This window comes from Aquarana catesbeiana, linkage group LG12 (assembly GCF_042186555.1).
Source record: "Aquarana catesbeiana isolate 2022-GZ linkage group LG12, ASM4218655v1, whole genome shotgun sequence".
Lineage (NCBI taxonomy): Eukaryota > Metazoa > Chordata > Amphibia > Anura > Ranidae > Aquarana > Aquarana catesbeiana.
Window position 1 is genome coordinate 241376569 of NC_133335.1, and position 22060 is coordinate 241398628.

Sequence of the window (22060 nt, forward strand, 5' to 3'; positions counted from 1 at the left end):
CCCCACAGGCAGGAGTCAGCAGCCTCCCAGTGTGTTGTGGCCCAAGAGCAGCAGACGTCATTACCATGTCACCTGGCTGTGCGCCGCTCTACCCCCTCCTATGGTCTACTGCTGGAAGCCAGAGTATGAGGGAGGTGGTGGCAAGTCACGTGACTACTTCTTCAGAGTTGGTTTTTAAAGAGGTGCCGTCACACCTGCTCATTCTAATGCACAGCGACAGTGTCTTCCAATAGCCCAGCCCCCTCCCCCCCCCATACCACCACCTCCCCCCTCACAAGGCATAGTCACTGTTCAGCCCCGACTCCCCGATGACAGAGTCACCCTGATTAAAATGGTTTTAAACCCCAAACCAAAAATTAGATATGGTGGCTACTTTAAATAGTAACTCCACTTTTGTTGACCCCCCCCCCCCCATGTACATTGCAGAGATGTTAACCCCTTCGAGCTGGCGCCTCCTTGCCCTTTAACCACTTAAGGACTGGCAAAATTTCCCCCTTCCCGACCATATTTTGCGATATTGGCACTGCGCCGCTTTAACTGACAATTGCGCAGTCATATGAGTTGTATCCAAGCAAAAAGATTTCTTTTGGTGGTATTTGATGACCTCTGCGTTTTTTTTTTTTGCCCTATAATTTAATAATATATTTTTTTTTTTTATAGGGCAATATATATATATATATATATATACATACACACACTTTTTTTTTTTTTACTTTCTGCTATAAAGCATATAAAAAAAAAAAAAAAAAAAAGTAAAAACTAAAATTTTTTCATCAGTTTAGGCCAACATGTATTCTGCTACATATTTTTGGCATATCACAATAAGTGAATATTGATCAGTTTGTGCACAAGTTATAGCGTCTACAAAACCATGGGATAGATTTATGGCATTCTTATTGTTTTTTTAATTTTTTTTTACTAGTAACGGCGGTGATCAGCGATTTTTTGTGGGACTGCAACATTGCGGCAGACCGATCAGACACTTTTGACACTTTTTTTTGGGGACCAGCGACACCAATACAGCGATCAGAGCTAAAAATAGCCACTGATTACTGTATAAATGTCACTGGCAAGGAAGGGGTTAACACTAGAGGGGTTAAATGCGTTCCCTGGGAGGTGTTTCTAACTGTGGGTGGAGGGGACTGACTGGGAGTACAGAGAGAAATCGCTGCTCCACACCGCTGGGAACAGACGATCGCTCTGTACTCTTCTGTCAAAACGGGGATCTGCTTTGTTTACAAAAGGCAAATCCCTGTTCTGCCTCTCTGAGATGCGATCGCGGGTGACCATCGTGGCCCCTGGACCCACACATCGGGGCCCCCCCGCAGCGGGGGCGCACGCCCCACAGTAAATCGTGCATGAAACGACGCACGGGCACGTTGTTTTGCGCAATAGGGCGGCCGCCCTCCCGCAGTACATATGCGGCGGGCGGTCCTTAAGTTGTTAAGGGGTTTAGGTCGCCTAGCAGTAAAAAAAGGGTCGCTGGTTCGAATCCCAACCACGACACTACCTGCCTGGAGTTTGCATGTTCTCCCTGCGCCTGCGTGGGTTTCCTCCGGGTACTCCGGTTTCCTCCCACACTCCAAAGACATGCTGGGAGGTTAATTGGCTTCTCTCTGAATTGTCCCTAGTATGTATGAATGTGAGTTAGGGACCTTAGATTGTAAGCTCCTTGAGGGTAGGGACTGATGTGAATGTACAATGTATATGTAAAGCGCTGCGTAAATTGATGGTGCTATATAAGTTCCCAGCGTAGCGTAGCGTAGCGTGTGTGTGTGTGTGTGTGTGTGTGTGTGTGTGTGTGTGTGTGTGTGTGTGTGTGTGTGTGTGTGTGTGTGTATATATATCTATATATATATCTATATATATATATATATATATATATATATATATATATATATATATATATATATATATATATATAGATATATATATCTATATATATATCTATATATATATATATATATATATATATATCTATATATCTATATATATATCTATATCTATATAGATCTAGATCTATATATATATAGATATATATATATATCTCTATCTATCTATCTATCTATCTATATCTATATATTTATTTAAAGGCTTGGCGATTTTCTCCAAAAAAAAAAAAAAAAAAAAAACCTTGATTCACGATTCGAATCAAGGTTTTTTTTTTTTTTTTTTTTTGGATGGACACTGCGCCGGTCCTGAGGGCAGGAGTTTTAAGGTGAGGCCGTGGCTTCGGCCTAGTCCACGCTGACACTGCGCCGGTCCTTGTGAAAAACAAAAAACAAAAAACGATTTGCTAAAAATTTGAATCGATTTGACCTCTCAACTCGATTCAAATCTATTTTTTCCCCAGCCCTAGTATATATTTTCACACACACACACATTATATATATATATATATATATATATATATATATATATACACATACATACATACATACATACATACATATACACACACACACACACATTCTTTAAACCTGTTTCTAAGCTCTTCTAGTGGTAAGGAGAGAAGGAGATGGCGGATGTATTGAAGATTTGTCATTCTCAGGCCCCCCCATTACTCGGGACGTCATCGGAGACTTGTGTGAACATGTGGCAGACAGATGACATTTCTCCTCGGCTCTGCCGGGACACACAGTTCTGTTACGGCTGCAGAGACCGGCGTTCACCAAAACAATCTGATGCAATCGGAGGCTCACAGCAAACAATTTGAGAAGACAATACACGGAGCGCCATCTGCAACCGGCTGTGCTTCAGGATCCAAGGTCCAAACTACATCCATCCAAAGTGCTGAGTTTATAAAGCGTGTCTGAGAGTTCAGAAAACGGAGCGGAGAGCTGATATTACACAGGGAGGAGAGCTCTGAGAGCTGATTGGAGGGAAGAGACACACCAATGCGTGTTGTCACGATGTCCCTCCGGCCACCCGCGATCGCTCCACAGAGAGCCAGAATGGGGATCTGTCAATGTAAACAAACAGATCCCCGTTCTGACAGGGGGGGGGTAGAGAGAGATCGTCTGTTCCTAGTGATCATGAACAGCGATCTCTCTCCTCCTCCAGTCAGTCCCCCCCCCCCCCCCCCCAGTGAGAAACACCTCCCAGGGAACACATTTAACCCCTTGATCGCCCCCTAGTGTTAAACCCTTCCCTGCCAGTGTTATTTATACAGTGATCAGTGGCTATTTTTAGCTCTGATCGCTGTATAAATGTCACTGATCCCCAAAAAAAAAGTTTCAAAATTGTCTGATCTGTCGGCAGCAATGTCGCAGTCCCACTAAAAATCGCAGATCGCTGCCATTACTAGTAAAAAAAAAAAAAAAAATGCCATAAAACTATCCCCTATTTTGTAGACGCTAGAACTTTTGCGCAAACCAATCAATATACGCTTATTGCGATTTTTTTTTTTTTTTTTTTTAACCAAAATATATATTGGCCTAAACTGATGAAGATACTTGTTTTTTTTTTAATTTATTTCTGGAATACTTATTATAGCAAAAAGTAAAAAATATTTTTTTCTTCAAAATTGTCCCTTTTTTTGTTAATAGCGCAAAAAATAAAAACCGCAGGAGGTGATCAAATACCACCAAAAGAAAGCTGTTTGCGGTGGTGGTGGTGGTGGGGGGAGGGACGTCAATTTTGTCTGGGTGGGTCGACCGCGCAATTGTCAGTTAAAGCGACGCAGTGACAAATCACAAAAAATGGCCTGGTCGTTAAGGGGGGGGGGGGGGGGTAAATCCTTCCAGGGCTAAAGTGGATAATCACAGAGTCCATGATGAGTGACAGCTGTCAGCCCACATACTGTATATATTAGAGATCTCTCCATATACCGTATATACTCGAGTATAAGCCGAGTTTTTCAGCACATTTTTTTGTGCCCCCCTCGGCTTATGCTCGAGTCAAGCACTTTGCTGCAGCAAAGAATGACATTTTCCGAACCGACTTTGGGGCCCCCTAGTTAAGGGTTCCTAGATGCCCCCCTAGCTGCAGCCAAAATTTGGGGTCTCTGGACCCAAAGGGTCCCGAAATGACATTGCTGCAGATGGACACAGTTGACTGAATTTGGGGCCCCGTATCTCGGGGCCACTTGGTGCTAGGAACCCCAAATTTTGTGAGCAAACCCAGTGGAACTACCACTACAACATATCCCAGCTGGGGTTCCTAGCACCAAGTGGCCCTGAGATACGGGGCCCCAAAATCGGTTCGGAAAATGTCATTCTCTGCTTCAGAAAAGTGCTTGACATTTTCTGAACCGACTTTGGGGCCCCGTATCTTGGGGCCACTTGGTGCTAGGAACCCCAGCTGGGATATGTTGTAGTGGTAGTTCCACTGGGTTTGCTCACAAAATTTGGGGTTCCTAGCACCAAGTGGCCCCGAGATACGGGGCCCCAAATTCAGTCAACTGTGTCCATCTGCAGCAATGTCATTTCGGGACCCTTTGGGTCCAGAGACCCCAAATTTTGGCTGCAGCTAGGGGGGCATCTAGGAACCCTTAACTACCGAGTTTGAAGTTCGGGGGACCTATGGCTGCACATGGGCACAGTGAGGCTGCAAATGGGCACAGTGAGGCTGCAAATGGGCATTGTTGACCCTCTTTTCCACTTACAGTAGCTGCACATTTCTCCCCCTAGGCTTATACTCGAGTCAATACGTTTTCCCAGTTTTTTGTGGTAAATTTAGGTGCCTCGGCTTATATTCGGGTCGGTTTATACTCGAGTATATACTGTAATACACACACACACTGTATATAGTAGAGATCTGTCCAGCGATTCCTGAAAACAATGAGTCGGGTCGGGGGTGGGGGGTGGGGGGTGGGAATCAGGCCAATAATGATAAATGACAGCTGATCCGATCGTCTCATTTCCTGAAAGGAAAGAGGATTGTTTTTTTTTTTTAAACCCGGACAATCCCGAGTCTTATTTCTAGTCCATCCACTTCCTCTTTGTACAGATTCCCGGTGCGGAGTGACCTCAGAGGACTGGAATGTGCTGTAAGGAAAGTCTCTCACAATGCTGAGTGTTCTGTAATATGATGTCATCTGAGAGAAACCCGACACAAGGACGACTATTCAGCACCGAGATACGATCGTTTGTATGTAAAAGAGCAGACAATAAAACCAAAATATATACACACACACACACATATATATATATATATACACACACACACATACTGTACACACATAGTGCCTTGCAAAAGTATTCACCCCCTTGGCTTTCTACCTATTTTGTTACATTACAGCCTTTAGTTCAATGTTTTTTTAATCTGAATTATATGTGATGGATCAGAACACAATAGTCTAAGTTGGGGAAGTAAAATTAGAAAAATATATCCATAAAACTATTCTTCAGAAATAAAAAAACTGATAATTGTCATGTGCGTATGTATTCACCCCCTTTGTTATGAAGCCCATAAAAAGCTCTGGTGCAACCAATTACCTTCAGAAGTCACATAATTAGTGAAATGATGTCCACCTGCGTGCAATCTAAGTGTCACATGATCTGTCATTACATAGACACACCTTTTGGAAGGCCCCAGAGGCTGCAACACCTAAGCAAGAGGCACCACTAACCAAACACTGCCATGAAGACCAAGGAACTCTCCAAACAAGTAAGGGACAATGTTGTTGAGAAGTACAAGTCAGGGTTAGGTTATAAAAAAAATTTCCAAATCTTTGATGATCCCTAGGAGCTCCATCAAATCTATCATATCCAAATGGAAAGAACATGGCACAACAGCGAACCTGCCAAGAGACGGCCGCACACCAAAACTCACGGACCGGGCAAGGAGGGCATTAATCAGAGAGGAGCACAGAGACCTAAGGTAACCCTGGAGGAGCTGCAGAGTTCCACAGCAGAGACTGGAGTATCTGTACATAGGACCACAATAAGCCGTACGCTCCATAGAGTTGGGCTTTATGGCAAAGTGACCATAAGAAAGCCATTACTTTCAGCAAAAAACAAAATGGCAGGTTTTGAGTTTGGGAAAAGGAATGTGGGAGACTCCCAAAACGTATGGAGGAAGGTGCTCTGGTCTGATGAGACTAAAATTGAACTTTTTGGCCATCAGAGAAAACGCTATGTCTGGCGCAAACCCAACACATCACATCACCCAAAGAACACCATCCCCACTGTGAAACGTGGTGGCAGCATCATGCTGTGGGGATGTTTTTCAGCAGTCAGGACTGGGAAATTGGTCATAGTTGAGAGAAAGATGGATGGTGATAAATACAGGGATATTCTTCAGCAAATCCTGTAGCACTCTGTGTGTGATTTGAGGCTAGGACGGAGGTTCACCTTCCAGCAGGACAATGACCCCAAACACACTGCTAAAGCAACACTTGAGTGGTTTAAGGGGAAACATGGAAATGTGTTGGAATGGCCTAGTGAAAGCCCAGACCTCAATCCAATAGAAAATCTGTGGTCAGACTGAAAGATTGCTGTTCACAAGCGCAAACCATCCAACTGGAAGGAGCTGGAGCAGTTTTGCAAGGAGGAATGGGCAAAAATCCCAGTGGTGAGATGTGGCACGTCATAGAGACTTATCCAAAGAGACTTGGAGCTGTGATAGCCGCAAAAGGCAGCTCTACAAAGTATTGACTTTAGGGGGGTGAATAGTTATGCACATTGATTTTTTCTGTTGTTTTGTCCTATTTGTTGTTTGCTTCACAATAATAAAAAAACATCTTCAAAGTTGTGGGCGTGTTCTGTAAATTAAATGATGCAAATCCTCAAACAATCCATGTTAATTCCAGGTTGTGAGGCAACAAAATACGGAAAATGCCAAGGGGGGTGAATACTTTTGCAAGGTAAAATTTTAATTAGATAGATATATATATATATATATATATATATATATATATATATATATATATATATATATATATATATATATATATATATCACATATATACAAACACACACTACACATATATACACACACATATAAAATATAACAAAAAAGTGCCAGAAGAGGCTCGGTCTTTAAGTGGTTAAATTAGAAATCCACTAGGGTCTCATAAAAAAACAAAAAAGCCAAGAACTGTAATAAGTACTAACATGGGGTGCCCAGCTGGCATTGCCCATGGCTGCCAAGCACACCCTTAGATGAAGGAATGATGTAAATAGCTGGCAGGATGAAGCCAAGCCACACCGAGAAGGAAAGAGATTGCTCGATCTATGACTAACCTCTCACACACTGAAGATTAAAGCAGAACCCGTAGGGTGGAGGTCGAACGTTTACCATTTATAGACCCGTCACATTTGACAGATACCTTCTAACTGCTGATGAAGACAGCGGAATAAAGCTGACACATACAATTCTACATGGAATGTTCTTTTAAGTTTTATAACTTGCAACTACTTGTTACATAAGGGATAAGCCTCCCAGGAACACACATAAGAAAGAAGCTTTCACAAGGACTTAGCATAATGAGACGAGGTTACCACCATCAGAGGCCTCCGACCAACAATGGGGCCCCGAGGGCCGACGGGATGAAAGAGCCCTCAGCTGAGGGCAACCAATGACCTTGTACTGCAGAGATCCTGAAAAATGTTTGGTGGTATAAACCAAGGACACCTTCAATGTGAGCAAGAAGAATACAAATCTTAATAAACAGATGAAAGGTGACCTCATGTGGAATGTTCTCATAGGATGGCCACAGACTGAATTCCACCAACATGTCCCCAAAGAGTGACAGGCAGGCTTGGGCAACCTAGCCTATGGAGGTTTTGTGGTTAGCACTTCTGCCTTGCAGCACTGGTGTACTTGGCATAGGTGTGCACAGCCTATTGCATTAGGGTGTGCACCAAAAAAGCTCAAACACACGTGTGTGTGTGTGTGTGTGTGTGTGTGTGTGTGTGTGTGTGTGTGTGTGTGTGTGTGTGTGTGTGTGTGTGTGTGTGTGTATGTGTGTATGTATAGAGGGCTTTGCTGGAATATCAGGGGTTTAAACAGGGGGAATCTGCGCCACACAAGGTGATTAGGGTGGGCCCAGGCACACCTGGCACACCCTGTGCGCACACCTATGGTACTTGGTTTGAATCCCAATCAGCACACTATCTGCATGGAGTTTGCATGTTCTCCTTGTGTGTGTTTCTTCCGTGTACTACACCTTCCTCCCACACTCCAAAGACATGCCTCCTGTCCAAACTAGTACATGGATGTATGTGTGGTCAGACTGCAGACATGCTACAGAAGAGACGGTCAGAGACTGCAGACATGTTACAAGAGATGGTCAGAGACTGCAGACATGTTACTAGAGATGGTCAGAGACTGCAGACATATTACTAGAGATGGTCAGAGACTGCAGACATGTTACAAGAGATGGTCAGAGACTGCAGACATGTTACAAGAGATGGTCAGAGACTGCAGACATGATACAAGAGATGGTCAGAGACTGCAGACATGATACAAGAGATGGTCAGAGACTGCAGACATGATACAAGAGATGGTCAGAGACTGCAGACATGATACAAGAGATGGTCAGAGACTGAGGACATGATACAAGAGATGGTCAGAGACTGCAGACATGATACAAGAGATGGTCAGAGACTGCAGACATGATACAAGAGATGGTCAGAGACTGCAGACATGATACAGGAGATGGTCAGAGACTGAGGACATGATACAAGAGATGGTCAGAGACTGAGGACATGATACAAGAGATGGTCAGAGACTGAGGACATGATACAAGAGATGGTCAGAGACTGAGGACATGATACAAGAGATGGTCAGAGACTGCAGACATGATACAGGAGATGGTCAGAGACTGCAGACATGATACAGGAGATGATCAGAGACTGCAGACATGATACAGGAGATGGTCAGAGACTGCAGACATGATACAGGAGATGGTCAGAGACTGCAGACATGATACAGGAGATGGTCAGAGACTGCAGACATGATACAAGAGAAGGTCAGAGACTGCAGACATGATACAAGAGACGGTCAGAGACTGCAGACATGATACAAGAGACGGTCAGAGACTGCAGACATGATACAAGAGACGGTCAGAGACTGCAGACATAATACAAGAGATGGTCAGAGACTGCAGACATGATACAAGAGACGGTCAGAGACTGCAGACATGACACAACACATGTTCAGAGACTGCAGACAGCAGCAGGAGACGGTTACAAGCTCTGAACATAAGGGGTTGATGTCTACATGCAGCTTCAGGAGACAGTCAGACTGGAAACATAATTCATAAGGCTGCTGGAAATCAGTGAAGCACAGATTAGTGTCTGCAGGGGTCCCAAGGGCCACACGTTGTGCACCTGGGCTCTAGGGTATCCCTGCACTGCCAGATCCTATCCAGAGAGCCCTGGAAGTCAGATCACCAGCAAAATAAAAGAGAATTCTACCTCAGGCCCACTTTTCTGTACAGGGGAGACAGAGATCATTTAGCATACAGTTGCCCCTTAGTTTGTCATCGGGACATGTAGAGTTCGGGTTCCCTAAGCTGTAAGCAATTACCATCCCCCACTACCATGACCACACTTCCATTAATCGCTCTCCATTTGGCCTTGTCTTTTGCCAGGTTAATGTTCTGCTCTGCCTCATGGCTGCCCGTCATTTCCCGGATGTCTTCTATCCACGGCCCTCTTCTCCTTTTCTAGACCTCACTTCCACAATCTTGCAATAAGCTCCTCCAGAGCCGACCTTTCCAGCACTTAATTCTGCATCTACATTGCCAAATATACCCCTCATCCCTCTGCACTTTGTTCCACTCAATCATACCACACGATCAATGAAGACGAAGGATGAATCTGCAAGAACAGAGCTCTGTACTTTGTCCTCTTATCTCTTTCACGTCATAACTTTCTTTTTTTAGCACAATTGGACTGTAATCAGGGACAGCTGGTAAAAGTTTGGTTTCAGGTGCCGGCACAGAAGATGAGCCCATCCAGCCCAGGGGCGATGGTCATGATCATTGGAAAACCAGTGACTGGGCCAGGCTAGAATCTTTACAGGTGGGACCCAGAATTATGAAGGTCTAACCCCCATCATCCATCAAAGACAGATACGTGCCTACCCCGTTTCCCCGAAAATAAGACCTAGCATGATTGTCGGTGATGGCTGCAATATAAGCCCTACCCCCCAAATAATCCCTACCCTGTTTCCCCGAAAATAAGACCTACCCTGAAAATAAGACCTACAAGGCTAGGTCTTATTTTCGGGGAAACAGGGTATCATGGCGTGCATCAAATGCAGGAGATTGCTACACAACCCATTGGTCAGATGTGACCGATACAATGAGAATTTAGAACAATGATACAAAAAATACAAATCAAACCTATACCTGATTTTTGCTATTTGAAAAGGGAAATAAAAAGAAACAAAGTTTCTTTGTGCATCTGAGAGATCCATCAGGAAGAAGAAGATCAAGGTGGATCCTAGTAGCCCATAACTGAGCCAATGTCTGCCTTCTGTATGCCAGGGCAGGGGGTGGGCAGCCTTCAAGTGGGCCCAGGCCTGGCTGGAGGGATGCCATGCAAGCACAGCAGCCAAAAGGGGTCAATACAGACAAGGCCGCTGCATGGCATGCACGGCTGCAGGGACACCGGGGATGCCGTGCAAACAGCTGCAAACGACGGCCTACATTGACAGGCCAGGCAAAGGCAAGAACTACAATTCCCATCATGCCCAGTCATGTCTGTGAATGTCAGAGTTTTACAATGCCTCATGGGAAATGTAGTTCTGCAACAGCTGGAGGGCCGTAGTTTGGAGATCCCTGCTGTAGAGGAATTCTGGGGGCTGCCCCGTTTCCAATAGCCCCAGTAGCAGTAAATGCTGTATATCTGGATGTACAGGGCATGCTGGGGAGGGCTCTGCACCAACATCCCCCCCCTCCCCCCACACACTACATACATACATAGGATACATTCACACCGGCGACTAGCACCAATGCAAATTGTAGCGGCAGTTCCCCCCTGGGGTAGGTGCGGCTGCTGGCACCCGTTCACTAGAATGACAGGTCGCCAGCGGCCCGGCACCTATTGGTGGCTCTCTACACAGCCAGCGATTACCTGTGGTGATTGATCACCAGCTGGACACACTTTGCCCGCATCCAGCAGCAGCAATCACCACAAGCAAATCGCTGGCTGTGCAGAGGAGCTGCGAATAGGTGCGGCCGCTGGCGACCTGTCATTCTAGTGAATGGGGCCGGCACATGCAGTCTACCCCACTGAGAGCTGCAGGAGGAACGGCTCATCGGCTATTCTTATTGTTGGTGTATTTTATGTGCGGCCCCCGGAAGGTCAAAAGTTTGGACACCCCTGTACTAGACAATCAAGGGCGCGGTCCTCTTTTTTTTTTTTGTCTTTTCACTCCCGTACTAGAACATTCATTATTCACACTTGACCTGTAATAAAAGTTAGTGTACGTGCTTTACTCGCACCACAATGCTGCACTGAGGTGGGTCACGCAAGGTGCGAAAAAATAGACACGCTACACGTTTTCTGCACCGGAACTCACACTGCAACGGAGCTGCAATGGATACAGATGTATAAAATTTTGTAACATTTCAATAAAGTTCAGAAAAAAAAAAAAAGAGCAAAAAGTTGTAACAATAATGCAAGGCACCACCATTCTTCACCGCCACGCAAAACACATGGCCCTGGTGGGTCGGGCTGGTATGGACGAGCCCTGAAGCAATCTAATCATGCATCTTTAAAAAGGACGACTATTGTGAAAAATATTTGTAATCCACGCTATCGGGTTAAAGCTGAATTCCACGAGGCGCATGACATCTCCTGGACTTTTCCCTATTATTTATAGCTGACAGTTTTATAGGACTCCCGGAAGGCTATTTGCTGTAGTTTCGGTAGTCCGGATCCTTCTGAGCTCTGCATCTTGAACAAGAGAAACGTTGCAGCTGCTATGCCCAATGACAGAAGCCTTTGTATTATGTAAAACATATTCACAAAATACAAAGGCTTCTGTGAATGGGCAGCAGAGGCAAAGCTGTTCTTTATGCTTCTCTCCTCTCAGATCCTCCACAGCAATAAACCTGTCAAAAGGTAAATAATACAGATAAGCCCAGGAGAGGTCGTGCAGCTCCTTGGACTTTGTGCCTTCGCTTTTTACACAGTGGCTGAATTCCGGGAATTCGGATTTGCTACAATGATAAAATTCAGTACAGGATTTTTATTTTTCCCTTACATCGCAGGCTTTATATTTTCCTCTACCGTAAAAACACCAAGCTGTCCAGCATAAGGGGCAGTGCCAGGATTGAGACATACCATATATACTGTTGCCAGGGGTGCCTACAACGGCCGGCTTTTATTCAGGATGGTTTGAACCTTTTACCCCAAATGATACCAAGGTCAGCCATAGGCTCAGCAGGATTCGGCCGAGATTCGAACCATGTGTGGGCAGACTGAATATACCAAGCTGATCGATCAATTTGGGTACAAACCAGCCTGCCGGATTCACCAGCGATTATTGCTAGCAATAAACATGGCCGTCTCCCTGAGGGGAGAATTGCTCGGCAGGAGGGATTCTCGTCAGAACTGTCTGTATTGAAGGGGGAAATCGAGCAAATTTCTTTCCTCACTGTCTATGGCCTGCCTAACCATTCAAAGTGATTGTAAAGTCAGAAGGTGCATTCTATGCATCAAGATAAAAAGCCTTCTGTGTGCAGCCCCCCCCCAATACTCACCTGAGCCCCCTCTGTATCCAGCGATGTCCATGAGTGCCTCGGCCATCTGGGACACAGGAGCGGCACCATTGGCCACCGATGCTGTCAAACTCAGTTAGCCAATCAGGAGTAAGAGGGGCGGGGCCAAACTGACGCACCGCGTTTGAAAGGATACACGTAGCTGCAGCTTGGCTCGGGTGCCCCCATAGCAAGGGGGGGGGGCACTCAACAGAACCCGCGTAGCCCGTCCCCTCAATGGGGAAGAAGAAGAGTGAATGCCGAGGGGGTTTCTAAGCCCCGGAGCCGTGAGGCGGCTTTATCGAGGCTCAGAACGGGAGATCACCACGCTGCAGGTCAGCGGGACGGGACGAGGAGGGGTTGGGGGGGTTGGCTGAGAACTTGGGTCCTATGTAAGTTCACCTTATAGAATTTTCTGTAAAGGTGAACTTCCACTTTAAGGAAAAACTCTGACTCAGCTGCTTCGGACATGTGAAAATTTCCCCAACTTAAAGCTGAAAAAAAGAACACGCCCCCCGGGGGGTAAACATGTTCAGATCCTTAAAATACAAACTGCTCCGTTTATCGGAGAGTCATGGCAAATTTCCAGCAGTTCCAGTTCTAATGAACCCAATGAGACAAATACAGAGCAGGATTCGGGAACAGGAGAGTTCCTCGGGGGCGTGGAAGAGTTCATTAACCCTCTGCACTGCCTACAGCTATTAGACGTGCCTCCCCGACCATTGGAGGAGAGCGTGTGATTGGACCCGGCACTGCAAGGAACGTACAGCCTGTGAGGGTCTTCCTGATCTGTAGGAGAAGAGACCTGACCTTTCCTGGGCCTCAGAGCTACGCGGATTCTTCTGTATGTAGATCTGTCTGTGCGTTTATAACGAGACTTATCACAAAACAAAACATAAAGATGGAGGATGGAATGCAAAGTATGAAAGCAAAACTTATATCTGATGCACGGTGACACGCCAATAAAGTCACACTAAATGATAACCTGAGGGGCCGATTTACACTCGATGTGACTTTATAACACGAATTAAAGCGCCTACAGATTCAACATGATTTTTTTAATGTGTTTTTGATGCTTTTTTTTAAAGCTTTAACAAAGCTTGGCAAATGCTCTGTGCGTAGATTTTCTATGCGTTTTAAAAGGGGCTCAGTAACCCCACTTAGCAGATCCCCAGCTCTGTTGATCCCCCCTGCTCAATAGTCACCCCCAGCTCAGCTGGTCCCCCGCTCAATAGTCACCCCCAGCTCAGCTGGTCCCCCGCTCAATAGTCACCCCCAGCTCAGCTGGTCCCCCGCTCAATAGTCACCCCCAGCTCAGCTGGTCCCCCCGCTCAATAGTCACCCCCAGCTCAGCTGGTCCCCCGCTCAGTAGTCACCCCCAGCTCAGCTGGTCCCCAGCTCAGCTGGACCCCCGCTCAGTAGTCACCCCCAGCTCAGCTGGACCCCCGCTCAGTAGTCACCCCCAGCTCAGCTGGACCCCCGCTCAGTAGTCACCCCCAGCTCAGCTGGACCCCCGCTCAGTAGTCACCCCCAGCTCAGCTGGACCCCCGCTCAGTAGTCACCCCCAGCTCAGCTGGACCCCCGCTCAGTAGTCACCCCCAGCTCAGCTGGACCCCCGCTCAGTAGTCACCCCCAGCTCAGCTGGACCCCCGCTCAGTAGTCACCCCCAGCTCAGCTGGACCCCCGCTCAGTAGTCACCCCCAGCTCAGCTGGACCCCCGCTCAGTAGTCACCCCCAGCTCAGCTGGACCCCCGCTCAGTAGTCACCCCCAGCTCAGCTGGACCCCCGCTCAGTAGTCACCCCCAGCTCAGCTGGACCCCCGCTCAGTAGTCACCCCCAGCTCAGCTGGACCCCCGCTCAGTAGTCACCCCCAGCTCAGCTGGACCCCCGCTCAGTAGTCACCCCCAGCTCAGCTGGACCCCCGCTCAGTAGTCACCCCCAGCTCAGCTGGACCCCCGCTCAGTAGTCACCCCCAGCTCAGCTGGACCCCCGCTCAGTAGTCACCCCCAGCTCAGCTGGACCCCCGCTCAGTAGTCACCCCCAGCTCAGCTGGACCCCCGCTCAGTAGTCACCCCCAGCTCAGCTGGACCCCCGCTCAGTAGTCACCCCCAGCTCAGCTGGACCCCCGCTCAGTAGTCACCCCCAGCTCAGCTGGTCCCCCGCTCAGTAGTCACCCCCAGCTCAGCTGGACCCCCGCTCAGTAGTCACCCCCAGCTCAGCTGGTCCCCCGCTCAGTAGTCACCCCCAGCTCAGCTGGTCCCCCGCTCAGTAGTCACCCCCAGCTCAGCTGGTCCCCCGCTCAGTAGTCACCCCCAGCTCAGCTGGTCCCCCGATCAGTAGTCACCCCCAGCTCAGCTGGTCCCCCGATCAGTAGTCACCCCCAGCTCAGCTGGTCCCCCGATCAGTAGTCACCCCCAGCTCAGCTGGTCCCCCGATCATTAGTCACCCCCAGCTCAGCTGGTCCCCCGATCAGTAGTCACCCCCAGCTCAGCTGGTCCCTCGCTCAGTAGTCACCCCCAGCTCTGCTGGTCCCCTGCTCAGTAGTCACCCCCAGCTCTGCTGGTCCCCTGCTCAGTAGTCACCCCCAGCTCTGCTGGTCCCCTGCTCAGTAGTCACCCCCAGCTCTGCTGGTCCCCTGCTCAGTAGTCACCCCCAGCTCTGCTGACCTCCCCACTCAGTACTAACCCCCAGATCAGCTGGTCCCCCGCTCAGTAGTAACCCCCAGTTCTCCTGATTTAGAGACAGGCTTTAATTTAGGGATCGACTGATTATCGGTGCAGACGATAGTCACATTTTTCAAAGTATCTGTCAAAAATCTAACTGATATTACTTCAAGGGGTTTCACCGGGGTGATGCATGCGGCTGCCGTTGTTTAAAGCAGACAGTCGGCTTAATTCTAACAACCGATGTGACTCAGCAGCTGCTCAGCTGTTATTAAAATGACGGTGTAAAAAAAAATTTTTTTTTTTAAATGTACAAAATATTGGCAAAAAATATATTGGCTGGAGAGGTGGCGAAATATCGGTATCATATCGGCACTGAAAAAACGATATTGGTCGATCCCTACTTTAATTGGCATTCAGAGTTCTTTAAAAAAAAAAAAAAAAAAAAAAAGCATGTCCAATGCCACATTTCAAAACGAGCCCTTATTCTGCAAAAAAAAAAAAAAAAAAAATCCACACACATCCACTGCATAATGACCTCGTAATCTATTTTCTATGAAATCATCTCTTGCTGTGTTTTTCTGCCTCCTTCCTCTGTGAGCTCCTGAAATTCTCCTTTTCCCCCTCACACATGACACAAACGAGCGGGGGTCACATTCGTTCTATGCACACTACACATCCCATCCTCAGGAGCACGAGAAGGTGGCTGCCTCCCTACGTACAGTGGATCCATGGAGAACGAACGTAGCCACCCTCTAACAGGAAGTCAGATTACAGAGATAAAAAAAAAAGGAATTTCAAGATTTGGAGGAGGCTGAGAGCAAGTGAAGAAACTTTTTTGTGGACTTAAAGTGGTCCTAAAGACTTCAGGTTCGCTATAAAGCAGTCTATGCCTGTGCTGCAGCGACCCCCCCCCCACCCCCCCCTCTTACTTACCTGAACCCGATCTGATCCAGCGATGTGCACGAGTGTAGCGGCTCCAGCCACTGTCTCCCTCCTCTCCTCTTTGAGCAGATTGATAGCAGCAAAGGCCATTGGCTCCCGGTGTTGTCAATCAAACGCTGTGACACAGGAGCGCAGGGGGGGGGGGGGGGGGGCGGGTCTGAGTCACCTGCTGTGTCAATAGGGACAACAGATGGGGGGCTCAGGAGCGAGCACACACGGGTGCCCCTATTGAAAGTGGCTTTCCGCGGGGGGTACCCGCCGAAGGAGGAGGGACCTGGAGCACCGATGGGGGACCCCAGAAGAAGAGGATCGGGGCTGCTGTGTATAAAAGCATTGCACAGAGCAGGTAAGTATAAACATGTTTGTTATTTTAATTAAAGAAACGAAGGTTTAATAACACTTTAAGAATACACACTGGAAAGGAATGTGTATTTTTTTTTTTTAAACCAGAGCTTAGTGTCGCTTTAAGGATTCGTTCACATGTGTGGCAGCCCTCGGAAAAGTGATCCATGGTGGATAAATATAGGGGGGAGGTGTTCTGTAGTCAGTAGAAGCAACCAAGCACAGATGTGAGAAATCTGCTGAGCTGATAACACAAAATTAAAGCGCTTTTCTAACCTGAATCAGAAATCTGAAAGGAAGGAGCTGATTGGTTGTTGCACAAATATGCAACAACCAATCTCCTTTTCCCGATTCCCGAAGATAGACTCGAGCAGTCGCAGTTCGGCCTTTAGCCCAAAGACCGATATCTTGGCCTCATTTCCATTTCTCCTTTTATCATGCATAAAAAATTCCTCCCCATCAGGCTGCATTCACACCACAGCGCTTTGGATCGCGGGCGGATCTGCCGAGGTGTGAGTGACAAAACTCGGAACTTGCATTTGAGATGCCATTCATTTGCATGACGCCTCAAATCGCAGTACGGGTCTGCTGTGCGATAAAAACGAGCTGCATTTGCGGGATGCACGTCGCCCCCAAAGTAGCCCCTGAACTATTTTTGGGCAAACATGCGTCCCGCAATGTGGGTTGCAGCGATTGCAGCACGTTTTATCATGTGGAAGACCCGCATCCGCGATATGAGGCGTCATTCAAATGAATGGTATCTGAAATGCAAGTTCAGCGTTTTGTCATTCACACCTGGGCGCGGTCAAAACGCAGGCAGATCAGTGGCAGATTTGCCTGCGATTCAAAAAACACTGTAGTGTGAATGCAGCCTCAGGAGGGATCTCATCACCTCTTGTACTTCTCACATCCCATCCCCGGTACAGGAAGTGAGGGAAAAATCTCCCCAATGGAGACAAAAAAAACAACAAAAAACACACACACAACACACCACCCACACAACAAACACACACACCAACCACACAACAAACACACACACCAACCACACAACACACACAACAAACACACACCAACCACACAACACACACAACACACCACCCACACAACAAACACAACAAACACACACACACACACACACAACACACCACCCACACAACAAACACACACACCAACCACACACACACACACACACACACACACACACACACACCAACCACACACACACACACCAACCACACACACACACACCAACCACACACACACACACACACACACCAACCACACACACACACACACACACACACACACAACACACCAACCACACACACACACACAACACACCAACCACACAACAAACACACACACCCACACACCACCCACACAACAAACACACACACACACACCACACAACAAACACACACACACACACACACACCAACCACACAACACACCAACCACACAGCACACCAACCACACAAACACACACCACACACACACCAACCACACAACAAACACAACAAACACACACAACAACCCACACAACACACCAACCACACAACACACACAACAACCCACACACCAACCACACAACACACACACCAACCACACAACACACACACCAACCACACACAACACAACAAAACAAAAATCAATGAGTAATCAAATCCTTCATACAAAACTACAAAAGGTTTAGGCTGGGTTGGTGATTGCAAAACCGGATCCGAACAACATGCAGGTGGAACCACAAAATGCCCAAATAAATCTCACATCTTCTAACAGACAAAGAACCAACACAAAGGCGGACAGATCAGTGCGCTGCACACTGGCTGCATGGAAGAGCCGTATTCAGAGGAATACACCGTGTCAAGGTATGGAAAGGTAATAACGCGTCTCACTGAAATCCTACAACAAAAGGACGGCATTACACCTCGATCCCAACCTGATCCGGGGAATCTCAGGTAGAATATGTAATAAGCACCCCCCCCCCAGGTGGGGCTCCTGTCAGGGATAAACACGGGTTGGCCTACTAAGGTGTTTAACCCCTTCAGGGCCCCCTTTCATCCCCCTTCCTGCCCAGGTCAATTTTCAGCTTTCATCGCTGTTGCACTTTAAATGACAATTACGCGGTCATACAACGCTGTACGCAAATGAAAATTTATTATCATTTTGTTCCCACAAATAGAGCTTTCCTTTGGTGGTATCTGATCACCTTTGGGGTTTTTATTTTTTGCGCAAAAAAACAAAAAAAACAAAAAAGACTGAAAATCTATTTCTTTCCCTTACAAAATTTTGTAAATAAGTAGGTTTTCTACTTCACTGACGGGCACTAATATGCAGCACTGATGGGCACTTATAAGCGGCACTGAAAGGCTGCACTGATGGGCATCACTGATAAAGGAGGCACTGGCAGGCATTATTACTGGGCACTGACTGGCACCATTTTAATCTTATTTTTTTTTATTGGATGTGTTTTATAACAAAGTAAATAATATTGTTTTTGTTTTTTGTTTTTTCAAAATGCATGCTGTGTTTTCCCATTTATAGCGCAAAAAAAAAAAAATAATAATAAAAAACAGCAAGAGGTGATCAAATACCACCAAAAGAAAGTTCTATTTGTGGGGAAAAAAAGATATAAATTTAATTTGGGTACAGTGTCCCATGACCGCGCAATTACCAGTTAAAGTAGCGCAGTGCTGAATAGCAAAAAATGGCATGGTCATGGAGGGGGGGTAGCTCTTCCAGGGGGACAAGTGGTTAAATATGCCAGTTATTTTGTGTAAACATGCACCGAGCGTCCCCTCAATAGGAAACAATCATCTCATTGAGTCACATTCACCGGTCAGGAAAGATGGCGGCGGGTGCCGGCGTGTTGTATCCAGGGATTTACAGGCGTCTTCCCACTCACACATCACTATGGGAACTCCACCGCCTCCCCTCCAAGCTGAACATAATTGGCGCTTTTAATTGGCACGGCGTCCCTCCTTGTAAAAGAGTCGGCTTCTCCTCTTTACATACTATTTGTTTACAAACTACAGGAAGCACAAGGGGGGGAAAGTGTCACCAGAGGACTTCCATCCGACATACAGCCCTACAGAAATGAGTCTGCAGGAAATCGATTGCTAACAAGTCCGGGGGAAGAGAAAACAATCACCGTGGTTGTATTTTTCTAGCCAATTACTACTGGTCATTGGGACGGCGAGGCTTCATCCCCACGTGTGACAGGGGTGGGGGGGGGGGGGGCAGTAAAACCAGGCGGCTGAGTCATGGACTTAGTGCCCCCCAACCACCTGCTTAAAGTAGACCTTCAGTCGTTATTTCATCTTTCCATCTATTAAATCTTCTGCTCTTGTTGTTTTATCTTTGGATAGTAAAACATTTTTTTTCTGCCAGTAAATCCCTCATACAGCCCACTTCCTGTTTCCTGTCTGGTCACTGGCCTAGGATTATGACATCATACACAGCTCTCTCTCACTCTGAGGCTGGATTTGTAGACGCTATAACTTTTTGCAAACCAATCAAGATACGCTTTTGAGGTGTTTTTTTTTTTTTTTTTTTTTTAAACCAAAACCATGTAGCAGAATACATATTGGCCTAAAATGATAAAGAAATTAGATTTTTTGACATTTTTATTGGAAATGTTTTATAGCAGAAAGTAAAAACATATTGTTTTTTCAAAATTTGCGTTTTTTTTTTTTTTTTTTTTTTTTGTTTATAGCGCAAAAAATAAAATTTGTGGGGGTGGGGTGGGGAGTACTTAAATTTTATTTGGGTACAGCGTCGCACAACCATGCAATTGTCAAAGTAACGCAGTGCCGTATCGCATAAAAATGGGCTGGTCGGGGCGGGGGGGGGTGTAAATCCTTCCCGGAGTTGAAGTGGTTAAACGAAAACTTACAATCTGGAATTGTATGAGAAAAATGTTCATGGTTGTCAGATTGGATAATAAAATCGGATGAACTGCTGTGGTCGGCTATCGAAAGCTCTGTACTAAACGGTCGGATTATCGTACGATCGCCTCGAACGCGGTATTTTTCGCACGATTTTCGGGTGGGGTGTACGAGCCATGAGCCTCTTTCATGTGGGAGTTCTGATCAGAACTACCGGTCAGTTTTTCCAGGCAGGTCAGAAGAGTTATTAGTCTATGGACAGGCAGATGTAAATGGACATGCGTATGATTAGTGTCCGTCTAGGTCATCCGCCTGCCCACAGACCCAACATGTCCATTCGGCAGGATAAGCCTGGAAGGAAACGGATCTCACTTACCGATTCAGGAGATCCATTCACCGATCCCTTCCCCTCCCCCCTCCGCTGCCACATTTGGCACCTTTTGGAGGGGTGGGGGAGGGGTGGGGAGCGGGTACCTGGTTTTGACAGATACCCGCTCCCACTTCTGGCTCAGTTGGCCACTGCGATGTGAGCAGGAAATTCGGCCCCCTCCCCTCCCCCTTCCGCTGCCACATTTGGCACCTTTTGGAGGGGTGGGGAGCGGGTACCTGGTTTTGACAGATACCCGCTCCCACTTCTGGCTCAGTTGGCCACTGCGATGTGAGCAGGAAATTCGGCCCCCTCCCCTCCCCCTTCCGCTGCCACATTTGGCACCTTTTGGAGGGGTGGGGAGCGGGTACCTGGTTTTGACAGATACCCGCTCCCACTTCTGGCTCAGTTGGCCGCGGCGCCGTGAGCGGGAAATTCGGCCCTGTATTCCTTCCTCTACGCAGTGGGCCCATTGAGAAAGTGATTCGCACAAACGTGCAGCAGGAAACCGGCTGTGAGGCCGCAAGCCGTCGCTGCCCTTTTCCCTCAGCCAAGATGGCGGCGCCGGCACCCGAGAGCCGATTAAAGAATTGGTCCGGGTGAGGACACCGCTGGATGCCTGGACAGGCAAGTACCCTAATAGTAAAAGTTACCAGCTACAGGATTTGTAGCTGTCGACTTAAAAAAATTAAAAAAAAAATTGGGGGGGGGGGCCGGGGTTGTTGCAACTCCTCTAACTGAGTACTTAAGCCATCTAATTCACTGACCTTTAGGAACTGAGTTAACCAAGTTCCCTTCATGATTAAAAGCGGTATGAAACCCAATACCAAAATTTTCAAAAATTGCAGCTTACCAATCATTCGATGTGGCGGCTGCATTCGTTTTCTTTTTTTTTTTTTAAGCTCCCCCCTCTCTGTTTTCACCTGGCGATCGGGCCAGTAACACACCTCCTGTATTAGAGCGCCTCCAATTTGGATGAAGGAGCTCAGGGGGCACCTTTGGATTAGCTATCGAACAATTACACTTTTTCATTTGCTGCGACTGTCAAGTGACAAAATGTGCTACGATCGTGGCAAAAATCATGGCCGCGAATGCTCCTGGCTCTCTATGCAAAGATTTGAGGAGCTTCTTTGGAGCGTTTTTTTTTTTTGGAGTGGTGCTGCTGTAAAACCGCACCACAAAAAAATAAAAATAA

General features: G+C 47.0%; 1 protein-coding gene across 6 annotated transcripts in view; it reads right to left on the bottom strand.

Annotated features, from left to right (window-relative positions):
- Positions 1 to 22060, bottom strand: part of NDEL1 (nudE neurodevelopment protein 1 like 1) — a 139696-nt gene that overhangs the window by 36358 nt on the left and 81278 nt on the right. The gene's annotated exons all lie outside the window — the stretch shown is intronic.